We start from the raw sequence: 16,937 nt of genomic DNA on the forward strand, positions 1-16,937 counted from the left end.
AATATGAGTCTAAATTTTATTCTATTTTTATGTTTGATTCCTTTCCTATTTCCAGTGGATTTCAGAACCCAAATCTCACCTCCAGATTGAGTTGCAAAAGTTATTAATAAGTAATCCTAAGCCAATCCTAAACGTTAACATAGGCCCTTATCGGTTAACATAGCGATTCAAATACCGGTTAGCAGAGGGCGAGGCGCGAAACCGAGAGTGTGACCCTCCCGCAGTGCTGCGAGAATCCGCAACCTGCTGCGATTCCAGGGTTTTCCCGCACGGTCCCACCGCGCCAAGAGCGCAACAAGTGATTCTGTTTATGTTTTCGACAACTTCTCTCTGCGGAACCGAACGTGAGCGGACGTGTGCGGACGCGTCGCTGCCGGGAAAATCAGTTGCGTCGGCGTTGCGCGTTGTTGTTTACGTGTTAGCTGGAAGTGTGTGCGCGAAGGGCGCGCTCCTGAGTGTGTTTGTGTTGTTGCTCCCCGTTCTCAGCGTGTGTTTCGAAATACCGCATTGTTTAATTACAGCATTACGGCCGCAGCGGCTAATTTCAATGCAAACAAAAGCCAGTGTGTGAATGAAATTATGCTAAAATAGATAATAGCCGGAGGTAAAAACAAAAAATAGCTACATAATAATAACGGCAGCGAGAAGAGGGAGAGCCGTTCTGCAGCGCGGTTGCGTCGGCGCAGCAGCACATGTGTGTGTGTGTAGTGGTCCGGCTGGTTTTTTTTCGGGCTCTGTCTGTGTGCGTGTTTGCGAAGCAACAATTTAATTGCTATTCAATTTTAAAAGCAGTTCAATTACAAACCATTACAAATATGTAATTCGCCGTCGATTGCATTTGCATCGGAGTGCGTAATTGCATTTTTGGGCCACAAAACACAAGCACTGCAACTGTTGCTGGGGCACTGAGAGAAAAGCAAAGTGTTTTGGTATATTTTCAACATATGAAATATCAGAAAAAGTTATATTTAGTTAAAAAATACCGGAATTTATTGGTAACAGTTGGAAAAGTTACTTTTTTAGTACTGCAAGCGAAGAAATAAAGATTGTATCTTGATCTTAGAACTCTTAGAATCACGGTGTCATATGTATCTATAAGTTTGTATATCACATCTGTATCTTGTTTCCCTGCGAGCTGTGTGTAATGGCGTAATCGTAATCTTTGTGCCCCCTTTTAATGATTTAATTAAAAGCGTAAATTGCAGGCCGAAATTCAATTTGTCCGTTTGACTTTCCGTTCGTGTGGGTGGCATATTCTCCGACATTGGGTGGTTGTTGTATTTACTTTTTTTGTTGCCGCTGCCGCTGCCGCTGCACACACACTCACGAAGTAATTAAGTACGTGCGTCGCGTGCCGTTTTGAATTTTCTTTTTCCTCTGCGCCTCTGGCCCGGAAAATGTTCTCTTCTCGCTGCGCGTTTATTTGCATTTCCATCAATTCGAAATTCGACAATAAAAAATCGAAAAAACCAGTTGACCGTGAGATAATTTCGTGCATAATTGCCAAGTAGCAACAAAAAATAAAAAGAAACACATATAAATATGTGAATGATTGAATTGCTGAAATATTCAGTGTTTTTTGTGTTTTTCTCCCTCTCCCCCTCCTCTATGCATGTGTGTGTGTTTGCTTTTGCCCTTCGTCAATGAATAACGGCAGTTTGCGAGGTGCGAAGTCGAAAAAGAAGAAGAGCAAGCAACAACAAATTGCCATCACCTCTGTCAGCAGAGAAGAAGCACAAAAAAGGCAGCCAAAGAGCAACAACTAAGCCGGCATTGGAGGCGGCAAGAAGCAGAGGCAAAACGCAACTGCGACGTCAGCAGAGTGGGAGAAGAAGAAGAAGCTTGGTGGCCACATTCCAGCGTCATCAGCCGGCGGAGGCCGTCGCAGCCGCCAAGCCCGGGTCACCAGCGCCGAAATTCTCTCTTTCGCCAACGACCCCCTTTCCCCGAAGAAGCAGCAGCAGCCACATCAGGGGGTAAGTCAACCTCGAGGGTACAGCGATCCCTCTATAAGTGCTAAACGGTCGCCTGAGTTAACCCCATGTGAACTCACCTGTTCGACTCTATGACGCATACTACAACCGGTTTAGCACTTATCGTATTACTTTTAAGGTAAAAAGAATCTTAGATTTGAATACTTTGGCTTTCTTTGCAGTTCAAACTTTAGTTTTAAAGTTACTTACTTACTTAATACAATATTAAAACTATAAATAAATTGGAAATATTAAAAACAGTTGCTGATATATTCTAGTGTTTTGATATTTTTTGAAAATGTAATGCTTATGATATTATAGTCTTTTGTAATGGGTGGAAATGGTATCATTTTGATGATTGTAAAATATTGGTATAGGATCTGATAAAGATATGTCGGCATACATTTATATAAATTTCAAGAAAGGTACAAAGAAACCTTTGATCTCAGGATTTAAGTTTACAGAACATATATTATTTCAACAAAAGAACATTTTATAAAAGGAAACCTTAGTACTTACAGTTTTAGGTCAATATGCTTTTCCTATAAAGATTGGAACCCCTTAAAACGATATAAACATAAATTTAATAATAATAGATATTGTATTTAAGTAAAATCATATTTTATGAATGCCAAAATAAACCTATGAATAACCATAAAAAGAGGAAACCCCTAAGTCTTAGTACATTTACAATGATTTTTCTTTAAATGTGGTAAATAAGATAATAAATGAAATTATCAACCGTTAGGATTGTTCTTTATAGTGACCGCAGGCCCTCCGAGCCCACTCCACACTGTGGAAATAGTGAGTACATCAACGTCAATGTTGCGCTGCCATTCTTGAGCGGCGGCTCCCTCCGTGCGCCTTCGTGCTGCCGCTGTGGTTGTGTCACGCCCTCCGCCATGGGAAAACATTTTTGCGTAGAAATTACATATTGTTTCGTTTTCACATCCCAGCAACCCGATCCCCGATCCCCGCCCACCGTGCCACCTTGCCGCCTTGCTACCTCGCCAACTTGCCCCACTGCCTTTTTGGTAGCATGGTTACTGGGCTGCTAAACCTCTTTCCCCCGGTATTTTTATGGGTCGTCATCCATCGTTGTTCTGGCAAGCGCCGGCGGAAAGCCCCTGCCCCTCCATTTCCACCTCCATATCTGTATCTCCATCTCCATCTCCATACTCCACCTCCCGCACCAACTGGGGGCAGCGCTTTCTGCTCATCAAAGCACAAAAACATCCAACGGCGGCTGCCTCAATTATGTTAATTATGAATTGCTCCCCGGCTGTCTCTGTTCCAGTGCGGGTTTTTGTTTGGGTTGGCATGGTGTACCATGGGATGGTAAGGTACCGCCTGGGATGGGTTGTGTCTGCGCTCCAGGTGAGGCTGGGAGCGCAAGTCAAGCGGCTAAGTGGGCTTTTGGGTTAGCACCTGGTGCCGAGGTCGCCGGCGTAACCCAAATTCGAGAGCATTTCGCAAACTTGATTTGAGCCATTGCCAAAAATGGATTCATCTCCGCTCGCTTGATGATCTTTTAATGGTCCATAAACCTAATTTAAGACCCCGCCGATTCCATGGCAATGAACTTCGGTCCTCTAGAAATCCGCTGAGAGTTCAATCTTTCGGAAATCTATCTAATGAGTTGTTTCAGATGCCAGGGGACTACCTATATATAGGTCCAAAACAAATGTGATTATGTGGCAAATGTTTGTGTTATTATATTTGCTTTTTGTTTATGCTCGTTAAAGTTAATGATGTTTTGATTGGAACGTGAAATTATGAAAATGACTAAAAATATCAAGAAAAAAGTATTGTTAATTATTCCAAGGTTTTTACTCAAATGCGGGCTATATTTTATTTCCTTGCTTAAGAACATCATAACAATTAAGTGCTACGACTTTTGTTTAATGTACATTTCCTATCCCATCTGTGTGTCAGCCCGCATTTAACCCCTTTGTGCCCGTTCTTTTAAGCGAAATTTATCGCAGATCCAGCTGCAGCAGCAACAATAGATCAGGAACAGCCGCTGAGACCGCAATATTCCCCGGCTTACTTCAATTTCATCCGCCACTGGAGAATTTCGTAATTTCCAAATCACAATATTAATGCAGGCCCCCCCTCCCCCAGCCCAACAATGGGGAAAACGTTGTTGTTTGTTGCAAGCCGAGCAGCGAGCGCTGGAAAAGTGGCTGCTTCTTTTTTCGCTTCGTTATTTTTTTCCATTTGGGAAACCTTTTAACAATGGGAAACTTGCCCAAACCGCCGTCGAGCGTCGGAACTGCGTCCGAACAGCTCCTCGTTGTTGTTGCCAAAAGCAAGCCGGAAGATATTTCAGACTAGCTGGCAAGCGGGCCTTTAAAGGGGGCGGGGTGTGGCGCTGCATGGGTGCTGCCAGAGGCGGGTTCCATGTTTAGACAGAAACAAGTTTTATGCTTTGGCAATGATGACGCCGGAGCAGTGACTCCGGTCCCGACTCCCCGCGACTTGGACTCTCTGACCAGGCCAGGCCAGTCCAGTCCATCGGCTTCTGTGGCCAGCTGCCTCCGTCGTTGTTGTTCTTGGCCCACACTATTCGGTGGGGAAGGCTGCCCCATTTAGGCCGCCTCGATTGCGATTCCCGGCCCGAAAACCAGAGCCGGTCTGGAGCGCACTTGGTGTTGTATGGTTCCGTGGTGGGGCTGCGGTGCAGCCGCGTTGTGTAGTTTTGAACTAGTTGTTGCGTTGTGGCGTTTCAAATCAAGTCGAACCATTTGGGCGGCCTAGAGATGGAAGTGCTTATAAAAAGGGTTTGAGTGAGGGATAGTAGGAGAAAATTATATTATAATAATCTTGGTAAAGATATAAAGATGGTATAATTTCAAAATTAATATGAAATAAAATGATAAGATATGATGTGATTCGATTTGATATGATATAATACGATATGATACCAAATGATACGATATGATACGATTTAATACGATATGGTACGAAATGATATGATATATATGTTATGATATGATATGATTTGATATCATATGTGATATAATATGAGATTTTATCATATGATATCATTTATTTCGTCAATAATAACCCGAGTTCCATTTTTTGGGTTAGAATATCATCATTATCTTTCATCTATCTTATATTACTTAAAAGTATAAAACTCTTTCTAGAAATTAAAGATTAAAGATTAATTAAAACTACACCATTCAACTTTCTACGACATACTCTAATGTCTTGTAGGTTAAGGCTAAGAACTGATTTTTCCCAAGATACCCAATCCTAATACAAGATTTATAAGAAATCCTTGATTCTAGTCCTGTGATTCCTATAATGTACCACATATGTATGCCTCCCCTAACCCGATCCATCACGATCAAGAGCCCCAACCATACCTAATGCATTCATTTCGCTTGCACTGCCCACCAATTCACCTCATACATAGTTCTCCCATTACCTCGGCACTTCTGCGACCCCTTTCCCCGGGTCTGTCGCACTCTTTGGTGCTGTTCACAATTTGGAAATTAACTGGTTTGGTTGTTTTTGGCCCGGGATTCCTGTCTGGGCCGCAACGCTTTCTGGCCATTTGTATTGTTCGACGGCGTCGAGACGGACAGCTCTATACACACCAAACATATATATATATGTGTGAAGGATAAAGTGGGCTTAAAGTTTTGCCGGGCTCACTTTTAGTTGGTTCTTTTGGGGCGTTGAGGTTTTCGACCGGACCGTCTGGGATTGCCCGAAAACTTTTACCAGCCGAAAGTGGGCGGTTACGCTTAGAAAGGGGTGTGCAGCATTGGGCAGGGGGCGAGCAGTGGCTGGTGGAAGTCGGCCATTCAGCCGCGGCAGGAAGACAGCTCAGGAAGGAAGTTCATTTTGTGCAACTTAACGCTTTTGCCCCTCTCTTCTGCTGGTTTGAGAGCGTGTCTGGCCCGCATCCCCCACTCCCACTCCCCTTTCTTTCACTTTGAATAGGTTGCGGAGATCAGATATAAGACCTGATGGCCGGTTAAGATATAAAAGAGTTAGTGTCTCTAATAAGCTAGTAAAATAAGCTGGCTAATCGCAAGATCAAGCTGAAGTTGGGTTTAAAATGGAGAAAAGGGTTCTCGAAATAAGTTAAAACGTTGAAGCAGTGGTTGCCAGAAAAAGCAGTGCAAGCAGTCCATGAGTTATATATGTTCTCTGCCGGGTCACTGCCGCCTTTCAGACAACATACATTATTTTTAGAACTGTTTACCTTTCTTAAAATCTTTAATATTAATTTAAAACAAAGTTTTCTTTTAATTAGATTCATCATTCATCAGAACCGAATTGGTAGCACCTGAAAATTCGGAAATAATTTCCAGCCGCATTTGGCTTTTACTTGATTTCTCCTCATCCTTTTTCGCTGCAGGTTGCCTGCAGCGCATTTGTGCCAAAAGCAATTTGAGGAATTTCTTATCGGAATTTATGATCCTCCGCACCTTGGAGCACATAAATCAAGCCATAAACTAGAGACAGTCGCAGGAACATATGCGGCTATGATGGACCATGCCATGGAGAGCTGTTGGCCACTAATCCGCCATTCTGCTCCTCCTGCTCCGCCCACTCCACCCACTCTCCCCCCCTTATCTCCGCCGGTTAATGGGAATCCGTGGATGAGAAACAGGCAAATTGCCCGGTTTTGGCATCAGCGCCACTCACATAGATACACAAACACTAATGCGCCCGCACACTCACTAAATTTTTAATCAAGCTTGCCAGCAGCTGTGATTCCGCTGGTGGAAGCCATTTTGGAGCAGCCCCTGCCCCTGCCACACCCACTTGCCAACCACCCACCGCCTCCCCCCTAATGTTCGTCCTTGGACGAAAGCGCAAAAAATGCAATCAACGTCAAATGCGCTTCGAAACTTTGTGCAAAATAATAGAAAAGCCATTAATTTCACTTCTCGTCGAAGATGTTACGAGAATCGGGCAAAAGTGCGGGTTGAAAAAATTCGGGGGCGGTATGCCTGGGCATGGCCTGGACATATGGCGACATAGTCTGGGAAAAATCCGTAGAAATTGGGAAACCGTAGAGAAAAAGCAATGAAAGCTGTGCGGAGGAAAAGTAATTTTTAATTATGCGCATAACGTGAGTCAAACTTTGATTGGAATTACACGAAATCCGATTAATCGCTCGCTGCACATCCGTTTCCCATTCTTTGGGGAAAACTTTTTCCAGCTCTTAGAACGTCTGCCGTCTAGCCCCGCAAATGATGCAAAGTTCCCGGCTCAAACAATTTTCATTAGCAACAACAAAAACCGCTAATTTCACTTACAATTAGCGGTAAGCCAACATGTCGCATCAGTCGGTCTAGTCGTTGGGTGGTGCACGGTGGGTGGTGAGTGGTGGCGAGGCCACTCCACATATAACGACCGAACAAGTTTTCAACTAAAATAACCAAAAAAAAGTAGAGAAGTCTAAGAGACATTTGGTAAAATTATGAAGGGGATACCCATAAGGGGAAATAAGGTGTTAAGATATTTGGAAGAACTTCGTTATAATCCAATTATGGGATAAGATGACATAATAATCAGATAAAGTAATATCGAAATTTAGACTTTCATTAAATATGAAGGTTCTCTTCACTGGGTTTTAGCTTAACCTAACCCAATTTAGCTTGGATTCATATAATCATTAGACATATGAAGATAGGATAAGTTATATTTTATAATGTTCTACCATATATTCATCATTTTACTAATATTTCTTTTCAATCAATTATACCTGTATTATATTTTCTCCATCTCAAATACTATGTAACTGGTTTTGAATTTACCTTGCCTTTCTTTGTTATTTCCCCCTCCTCAGAAGAGTATTACAAAGTGTGTCTTCCCCTGCCTTGGGTCCACACAATTTGTTTAACATTTATGAGTGACAATGGGCAGTGGCCTTGCCGTGGGGAAAACGCAGAGGAGGGGCTCGGAAAAGGGGGCGTGGGGTGGAGTTGGGCCAACAGAGCAGTTATGTAATACAAAGTTTAGTCAACGGTCAGCGGTAATGCAATAAGCAACTTTTTCAAACTGCTGCCTCGCTTCGGACTCCATTAAAGTTGTCAAATGAAGTCGAAGTTTGATTGCCTGGGGCAGAGCGCTGACCTGCTGCCAGTTTCCTTACCCTCAGCATCCTTCTCCGCACTTCCCTTAGCCCACATCCCCTGGCCATCCTCATCCACACAACTTTTCCCGTGTTGACATGGACTTGATGCTGTCCCGGAGATTAGTGAAATGTCCTGTGATGTTTTCCTGTTAAACGCCATCGCAGTGTAGAAGAGTATTTATAATTGCCAGCCTTGGGGCTTAGACTTGTGCGAATCCGGTCGGTTGGATGGGCGGCCAGGGCCGCCCACAGCCTCCCTCGAGGGTTGATTGACAAGTTGTTTCTAGATGGGCAGGTCAAAAGGGAATGTCCTAAAAAGGAATCATGATGATAAAAGCAGTTTTTTTTATATTTCAGTGATAACCGAAAGCTTGAGCCACTATACTACAATATAAATACAATATACAATTTAATTTTAAAAACGATTTTTCTTATTTTGCCAAAAACTTAGCCTAGCCTAAAGTAAATACCACTTATTTTCTATTGTAAAATAACATGAAATGCGTTAGAAAGGCAAATATTTATATTTCATTTACTTAATAAATTAAAAAGGGTTTTAGACCAGAGAATATGCCAAAAATTCTAATATAAAATGAAATTAAACTCAGGGCCAATTAAATTTTTAAACTCAAGATATCATATCCCACCTGTGATCAAATTAAAGACCGACATGCAAAATGCATAGCCTGCGGCCGGGAAACTTTGCCGCCAACTCTCCCTAAAAGATGTGCTCCCACCCATCCTGGAAAACTCCTCCCAGAATCCAGTACCATCATATTTCGCCCCAGCGGTGTCTAACAAAGCAATTAGAGCCACGGATACGCCAACACCGTTTGAGTTTGCCAAGTAAACGTTGCCGAGACGCCCTGAGTTGGCCCTAGGGCAGCATATTCATTAGGCAACGAGGCGGAGGATTAGGGGAGGTGTCTGCAGGGGGGTTTTCCACCCAGCTGAAGGAAATGGGAGGGTTTTCCTCTCCCTAGCTGCTCGGTCTGGCTGCCTTCTTGATGGCTGGCCCAACTTATGGGTCACTTGTTCGAGAAATTTCACAAAACTTTGCCAACTGGTTGTTGTTGTTATGACCAAGCTGGAGGATTGGTTGGAATACTTAGAGAGCAGGGGTGGCGTAATGAGGGGGAGGGAGCGACTAATGAGAGACTTGGACTGGCACAATGAATATAATTAAATGAGTCCAAGGTGTAAACTAGCGAATTGTTTGATCCCATTCACTGGCTGTCCTCACTTCACCCACTTTCCTGGTGGTGCCACCACCACCTTTCACCGCTTCTTCCCTCCCCTGCTCTTATTTTTTCGTATCCTTACCGCCTGCCAACTTTCTGCCTGTTCAGCTAAATGTTGTTAAACTTTCATCTTGGGCTCAGCACTTTTTGCACTTTTCAAACAGTTTTCTTCTCGAATTCTTGTTCCCTGCCTGGCGGGCATTTTTCAGTCACCGACTTGCTCCAGTTAGCCAACTGTCAGTCAGTCACTTGATCGTTTAGAGCGTGACAGGTGGGATTTCGCTTATGTAGGGTCGAGATGGATAATACTCTATAATGGGGATGAGATTAACTAAGAGAGGAAGTGCAAATTGGGCATAAATCGGAGATGCTAAAGGTATCATGGATAAGATACATATATTATAAGATCATCTTGAGATGCAACATGAAGAGAGGGTTACGAAAGATAAATTATGGTAAATATTCTAGATACTGGTAAATCAAATTATAAAGAAAATACAAAATTACTAAAGTCTTAATTGAACTTAAATATTTGGGTTCCTAGACTTGAAACTTAGAATTAAAAATGTGCATAATAACTTAACCAATGTCCTAATTACTTGAGCTTCTGTTTAATTTGCTTTAGTCATTAGTAAATGAGTTTATATCACAAGGTTATTTTTTAATTTCGCTTAAACGTTGTAAAAAACCGAATATGCCTTCTTCGACTGCCCTCATCTCTAGTGTTTTGCTTATTAATCAGCAGGATAATGAGCGCTGTTCTTCTGCCAGGCAAAAGGGAAGAGGAACCCAAAGGGTCCCCTGACAGTCGCAGTTTAGTGTCTAATTAAAAAGTTCTCGGCCTGCGTGATTGTGTGCGTTCGTGTGTCACCCGGGCTAAGCAAAAAAAAAATAATAAAAAATTAAGACCGACTCAGAGACGAGGCAACTTTCTATGGCACCACTTTCGCTGTCCCCCGGAGATCCCAATGAATATTCTTGTTCTGCAGTGATGATGAAACCTGTTTCCGCTCCTCCGATTGGCCCCCCACTTTTTATGGTAATGAATGGGTCAGGCCAAAGTAGAGCTTTGATTTCTGATGCTGGTGCTAACCGCCAAGGCAAATAAAATAACCGGCAACCAAGCCAAAAAAAAGCAACTATTTCTTGCTGCGACATTGGTTTGCTTCTTCTCTATCGTGTTCTACCTTTGCCCATTTCTTCGGTAACTCCATTGACCTTATTCGCAGGTGTCTGTCGGTCTGCCCATAAGTCTTGGGCTCGTCTCTGGGAACCCACATTTCTTTCGGTACGAAATGCAACTCCACGGAAACAAGGGTTTTCCCAGTGCAGTTTGTGGCTTTCACTTCAGTTTGGTTTGGTTCTCACCTGCACATTTTCCGTGCTTGCTTGCAGTTGGTTTTAAATCTTTGTTGGACATCAAAAACATCTGCAATCTAATCACTATACCATTACCTAAAAGTCAATAAATATTACTATATATGTGTAGATCTCTGCCCTTTGTCTACAAACTATAGCCAATGATTGTGAACCCGTTTTTGCCATGTTGAAAATATGATGTGTTATGTATTTTATGACATGGGAACTGATGAGTCCAGTATGTTTGAGCTTCGATCGGAGCAAAAAGCCTTTGTTGTTTTGCCATTGTTTGTGCTGTTACCACACATTTCTTCGGCTCGAATGCGTGTGAAATATTTCGATAAATGTTTGTGGATTTGTGCGAGTATGTCAGCCGACTGATTTTCCGAGTGTGCTGGCCCGCTGACCGATGTCGGTCTTTTTATATCTCTGTTTTTGTTTTCCTTTTGCCCTGCTGCACTTTTCCCATTACCCTTATTCCTCTAGGCAGCCGACCATCCAAGCGTCCAGCCATTTTCACTCCTCGTCTCTTGGCGTTAACTTTTCCACGCATTGATGACGAATGGCCATGGAAAATGATGAATGTTTAATGGGCCAGTGCGAAAGCAAAAACATTTTGAGGTAACATATTGATGGGGCGGGGGTTGCACTGCATCCACTTCGTGGGGTTGGGCTGATCGGGGGTATAATGGGGGGTTGGGTCATGCATCATGGAGCGGTTCGTTGCCAAAAACTTTCAGATTCTCACATGTCAACAAAGTTGCCGGAAAATATTGTGTAGAAATTCAAGCGAAATGCTTTTTTAACTTTGTATAAAAACTTCGCAGTGAGTAACGTTCGGTATTTACTATGTATATATTTTGCAGTGATTAATAATCCACCCGGCTTGAAATTCCATTTTTAACAGATTATTTTCACAGCAGTTCGCTATAGTACCAAAGTATTCAATAAGTTATCCCCTTTCCGATTACCCTTTAAGTGCTTTAAGAACTAAGGCACTCAAGTGATAATCTCAAGAACGATAAAACACTCGACCCCTCAAAAACTATAACCAAAGTCAAGAGATCTCATTAAGTGTAGACCCCTTTCCACTTTTGTTTTTTAATACACTTCTGAGTGTTTCCCCCAAGAATCTCGTGACCTTATCTAGAGTACCTCGCTTTGCCTTAGAGTCACACTTTGTTTGCGCTAAATTCCCTGTGGAATTTATGTAGATATGTGGGTTTGTGTTATAAAAATTGCTCCACTTGCCTCGAACGCTCCCTCCTTTTAGCAGGTCGTTTATCACATTTTTTGCCTGGCTTAAGCAAGTCTATCAAAAATATGTATTCGTAATTGCAGCAACGCACACAGAAAAGTTGTAAGACTGCGGAAGGAAGGGTGATGGGATGGCTGGGTTACCACACATACACCAGCAAGAAAAACAAGAAAAGAAAATGCTGCCGCCGAGGTTGAGGAAAAGCGACATCGTTGTATGATGTCATATTCGCCAACCCAGTGTCTGTTGGTCTATATGTGACTTTAACGATTTGGCCAAATCCAAGGGATGCGGGAAAATCAACTAAAACTCAAACCTGGCCCTGGGCACCCTTTATGAATCAGTTACCAAGGCGCTGATGCTGCAATAAAAGGTGCGATTTATCATAATGGCTGACGCATGTAGCACACACACAAGATGGCATGGCATAGCACTCCCCCGCCCCAGCTCCTCTTTATATATTTTGCAATATAACGCAATGGTTCCTGCTGCGGATTGTGGATCCATCGATTTCATTTCTTGCCATTTTCCGCATTTTTCACAAATCTGCTTTTCCGCACTCCTTCGTTTATGGCCTGTTTGGAGGCTTGTACGTATCTCTATCTGTATGGGGTGTGTGTGGAGTTATCTGAGGCGGCAGCAGCCAGACGCCAGTTCATATTGATTACAACAAATTTGCCGTCGCCATTCGCTCGGAGTTGTCGCCTCGCCGGCTTTGAAAAATGAGAGAAAAAAACGTGATTATATAACTGATGTATGTATTTATGTGTAAGCGGGTAAGTACTCGCCTGCCTTTGTGTGTACTACATGCCGGTTTTTATTAACCTTTTCTGCTTGTCGGATATTTCCACGTTCCATTAAAGATCCATTAGGGATATTGAAATATGATTTGGTATAGTAATTGGAGATTTAGATAAAGGCATGATGAAAAGAAGGCATTCCTTTTCGGGTTCTTCTGGCATGTCTTAGTTACGTTTATCAGTTTCTATTAATGTTCGGTCTTTGTTGGATGTTTCCTTGAAGGATGATATATACATTAATGATATTGAAAGTTGATCCGTGGACAAGTGGCTAGCAACATTTACTCTCAGTTGATATTTTTGTTTGGAAAATATTTCTATTACATGTTACGCAACATAATTTGTTCAAAGAGCATTTTGCCACAACAAAGCATTCCCTTTCATCGTCTAGTTTGTCTTGATTGTAATCCAAGATTCTTTATCCAGATTGCTGTATTCTTTTGTCTTTTTTATACTTCAGCTCAGTTCCATTCTCCACGCTAATCGAAGTTACAGTTCTGTGGTGCTGGTTTCTAAGCCATGCGATTGGCGTTCTCTTTCCTAGCGATTCTTTTCCTGCTATTATTTTTCTGCCAAGTTGCAATTGTACACGGAGAAAAATAGATAACTTATTTATTTGTTTATAAAAAGGTAGAGATATAGGTAATTAAAAAATACTCAAAAGTAAATGAAAAGGAAAAAATGAATTTAGAACTAGTTCTTTTTGGAAGCATTCTTTTGCCGCGAATTCTTTAGCAATTTCCGCAAGATGCATTCTTAAAATAGTGTTTTAATTGCATAAAGAGACAAGTTGTGACATAGCATATAGGATCTAATAAAACCTAGTTTTGATTTGCAATTTCTTGTAACCTTTGGGTTTTTTTCGCTCTGCTCCACTCCCACTGTTGGGAAGTAGCCCCCGTCGACTGGAAACCGCTCACTTGCTTGACATTTAGTGCCGGCTGCTGTTGGCCATGTCTTGGGCGTTGGGCCCGTGGGTCTTGGGTCTTCGATGGGGGGACTGTAATGGGGAATCGGGGACGGAATCGGTGGCCGGGAAAGAGACAGCAGACAGCGGCCGAATCCGAATCCGAATCCGAATCTGAATCTGAAACCGAGACTGGGACTCTTTTGCTTTGCTCTTTTGGCGACGACGGCTGCTGTCTGGAATTTCGTTGAACCGGTTTATGTGTGTGGTTTGCCAGTGGCTGCTGTGGCAGTAACTGCTTTTGCTGCTGTTGCTGTTGTTGCTGGCGTCTGGGTAACTGGCTCCGAAAATACAAAATACTTGCACAGCACACGGCTTTGTGCGATACTTGGCTAACCAACTGGCCACGCCGCACTCACACACTCGTACTCCGGCATAAACATGGCTAGCACACACATAAAACAGCGCGCATATTTGTCGTTGCGGATTATTTCATAGCACAATTCTGTTCCACTGAAAGCAATCGGGGGCGGCCAAGTGGGCGTAGATGGGTCGGCAAATGTCTGTGGTCTTCCTTTTCTCGTTGTTCTTACACCTCCCTTTCTCTTTTTTTGCTGATTTTTTGATTTTTCTGGATTTTGCTCTTTTGCCGAGGGTTTTCGGTGGCCGTTAATTTACATTGCAAAAATTTCTTTTGACTTTATACGCAATTTGCAATTCAATAGTTTATAGATTTTGCCATTGTCAGTAGCTGCGCTGGGCGGTTGGTATGCTGTGCAGAAAGATGTGGGCTGTGGGCTGGGCTTGGGGGTGGGGCTGAGTGGACATTATTGTGGGTGTCGCACATGCTTGTAAGTAGGTAACTGGAGCTGCTCGTTGTCAGGATGGACTTTCCATTAGGTCTTTTGATTTTCAGATAGTCACTACTCTTTAGGCATTTGAAGATTGAAAAAAAATAATACAAATAAAAGAAATAATTATAAAAAAGTATTCAAAGATAATCTTTTACGTTAGTTTTAAATAAATTAAATAGAGATATTTTTTAGTATTAAATAAATTATTTTTAAATGTAATATAATTATTCCTAAACTTGTTATGCTTATAAACTTTTCATCTTCTCTTTCAGATTAAAAATATCAATAGTTGTAAGTACATCCATTTCCAATATTAAAAAATACCTTTTTAATGTACGATTTCTGCTAAATTATACTTACCAAAGGCCACAAAGACTCCTGCTGCTTTTAATCCTTTTCAACTGACCCATTGACCAATGGTTTGACATCTGCCAAATACAGATCTTCTCTGTGGCCCACAATTTGAAAAATCTAATCAGTTAAAATGCATCCGAACTTCCTACAGAGAAGCCAAACATTGTTCGAAATTTCGGCGTTGGTTGTTCGATATGTTTAGAGCCCGAATGATGCCCGCAAACTATGCAAACCGGCTAAATGCAATTGGTTTTCGGGTATTGGCCAAATTCCTCTGCTCCCCGGCACTCCCTCCTGCTCGATGGGAATTGATTCGAATGCAAATTGATAATGAAATATGCCATGGGAAAACGCATTAGAATGAATGTGGACCCTGTGGCAGCAGCATTCTTATCGCTGTTATGCCAACACCCAGTGATTTTCCACCCTCTGATTTGGTCATTTAATGCAATGCGGCAAATAAACGAAATGCGGTTAACGCAATGACAGTGCGATTAGCCAAAACCATTGTGGCGGAATCTGCAGGAGATGTGAAGGGAGGATGAGGAAGATTGGGGCAGGTTATAGGGCCGGCAAACGAGTCCTTTCCTCGGTTTCAGTGGGGCAGTTGCCACTGCCACCTGCGGTTGCTTAAATCATAATCTACACATGTGTGTTGTGAAAGTCAAGTTTGTCTGGGGCAACCACAATTGGTCAACATGGACTAGAGTGCCCCGAATTGCATTTAAAATTTAATAACCATGAGATTATCTTTATTTAATCAAGAGGATTTTAAGCATTAACAGCAAACCAGAGGCTCAGACTTAATAAAATGTACAAATTACCTTACATTGGAAATACCAAATATTATTATCAAGCAAATCAAACATCTGCTTAGCATACAAGAACTTTTCATCAATCGAATCAATACTCAGGCGTCCACAATTACTCGGATGATTTGGCAATCTCATGATTTATTCAATTTCATTGGGAGAGAGAGCAGTTGACAAAACATTTCCCCGTAATAAATCTCAATTCGGAAGTAAGTAAGAAATACTTGCACAATAAATAACAATAATTATGCAAGAAATGCTTTGAATAAAAACGAAATTTGTCCTCGGCTTGCTTTTCTCTCTCCACTTTCCCCGTTTTCCGTTTTCCGTTTCCCATTTTCAATGATCCATAATTGCTATTAATTGTGCTTGAGATTTGCATAGCAAATAAATCTGGAAGGGAAAATGCAAAACATAAATTTCCCACAATTGCTTGACACTTGAGCCGAGTTTGAAAGTTTATTCTTGTGGCTGCTGTCGCTATTGTCGTATTGTCTAATTTATTTAGCATTGTGTAAACTTGTTCAAGGTTGAATGGGCTTTTATGCCAAATGGAAATTAAATGGCAACAGCAGCAACCTCAAAGAAAAACATTTGAATTACGTCGAAGACAATTCGAAATGCCAAAAGGCAGCCGAAGTTTGCATCGATTGTTTTGGGGCCAAGCTCGAAATCAAATTGTGCCAAATTACTTTGGCCAACCAATATTGTTGCCATCCCACTCGCCCGCTCCATGTGTATCCCTGTCTCTGTCCGTGCGGCTGTCTGTGGTCCAAATGAATAATTTGGCATCGCAGATAAACGAAATCAATGTCCACGAACCGGGCCCAAAACCAAATGGCAACATCTGCACACTGCGCTGGACGCCGGGCTCTGGTTTCTGGCTCCGAAGGCCCATCGAGGGTAAAATGGTGGCTATATAGTGGGCTAGTGGAACCTCTGGGCCACTCTGGGGAACTTGTTATTGAATTAAAGTGACTTGATTTACGGCGCGTTCTGGTCAAAAGCTCTTAATGGCATTGACCACGACTCGTCCAGCTAGCCTCTAGCTCTCTAACCCGCTTTCGGTGTGTGTTTGGCTCCCACATCCCTCAGCTGGGTCATCCGTTTTCCGAAATGAACTTGGCGCTTTGTGATGTTATAAGCGTCAACGGTTCGTATGCGTGATAATAAGTATGCGACATGTTGCGCCATGCAGTGGAGATGAGTGAAAAGGGTTTTGTGCTGAAAATCGCGATGCGAAAGTGTGCAAAATATAACGAGCTTAAATTTA

At 42.3% G+C, this 16,937-nt stretch overlaps 1 protein-coding gene across 1 annotated transcript in view; it reads left to right on the plus strand.

Moving 5' to 3' along the window:
• Window positions 1-326: 326 nt before the first annotated feature.
• LOC108025036 (cadherin-87A) overlaps window positions 327-16,937 on the plus strand; it is a 62,575-nt gene continuing 45,964 nt past the window's right edge. The window contains exons 1-3 of the mRNA XM_017095291.3: window positions 327-604; window positions 1,658-1,976; window positions 14,771-14,789. The gene's annotated coding sequence lies outside the window, so the exon portion shown is untranslated. The remainder of the gene's footprint in view (window positions 605-1,657; window positions 1,977-14,770; window positions 14,790-16,937) is intronic.

The sequence above is a fragment of the Drosophila biarmipes genome, chromosome 3R (assembly GCF_025231255.1).
Source record: "Drosophila biarmipes strain raj3 chromosome 3R, RU_DBia_V1.1, whole genome shotgun sequence".
Taxonomy (NCBI): domain Eukaryota; kingdom Metazoa; phylum Arthropoda; class Insecta; order Diptera; family Drosophilidae; genus Drosophila; species Drosophila biarmipes.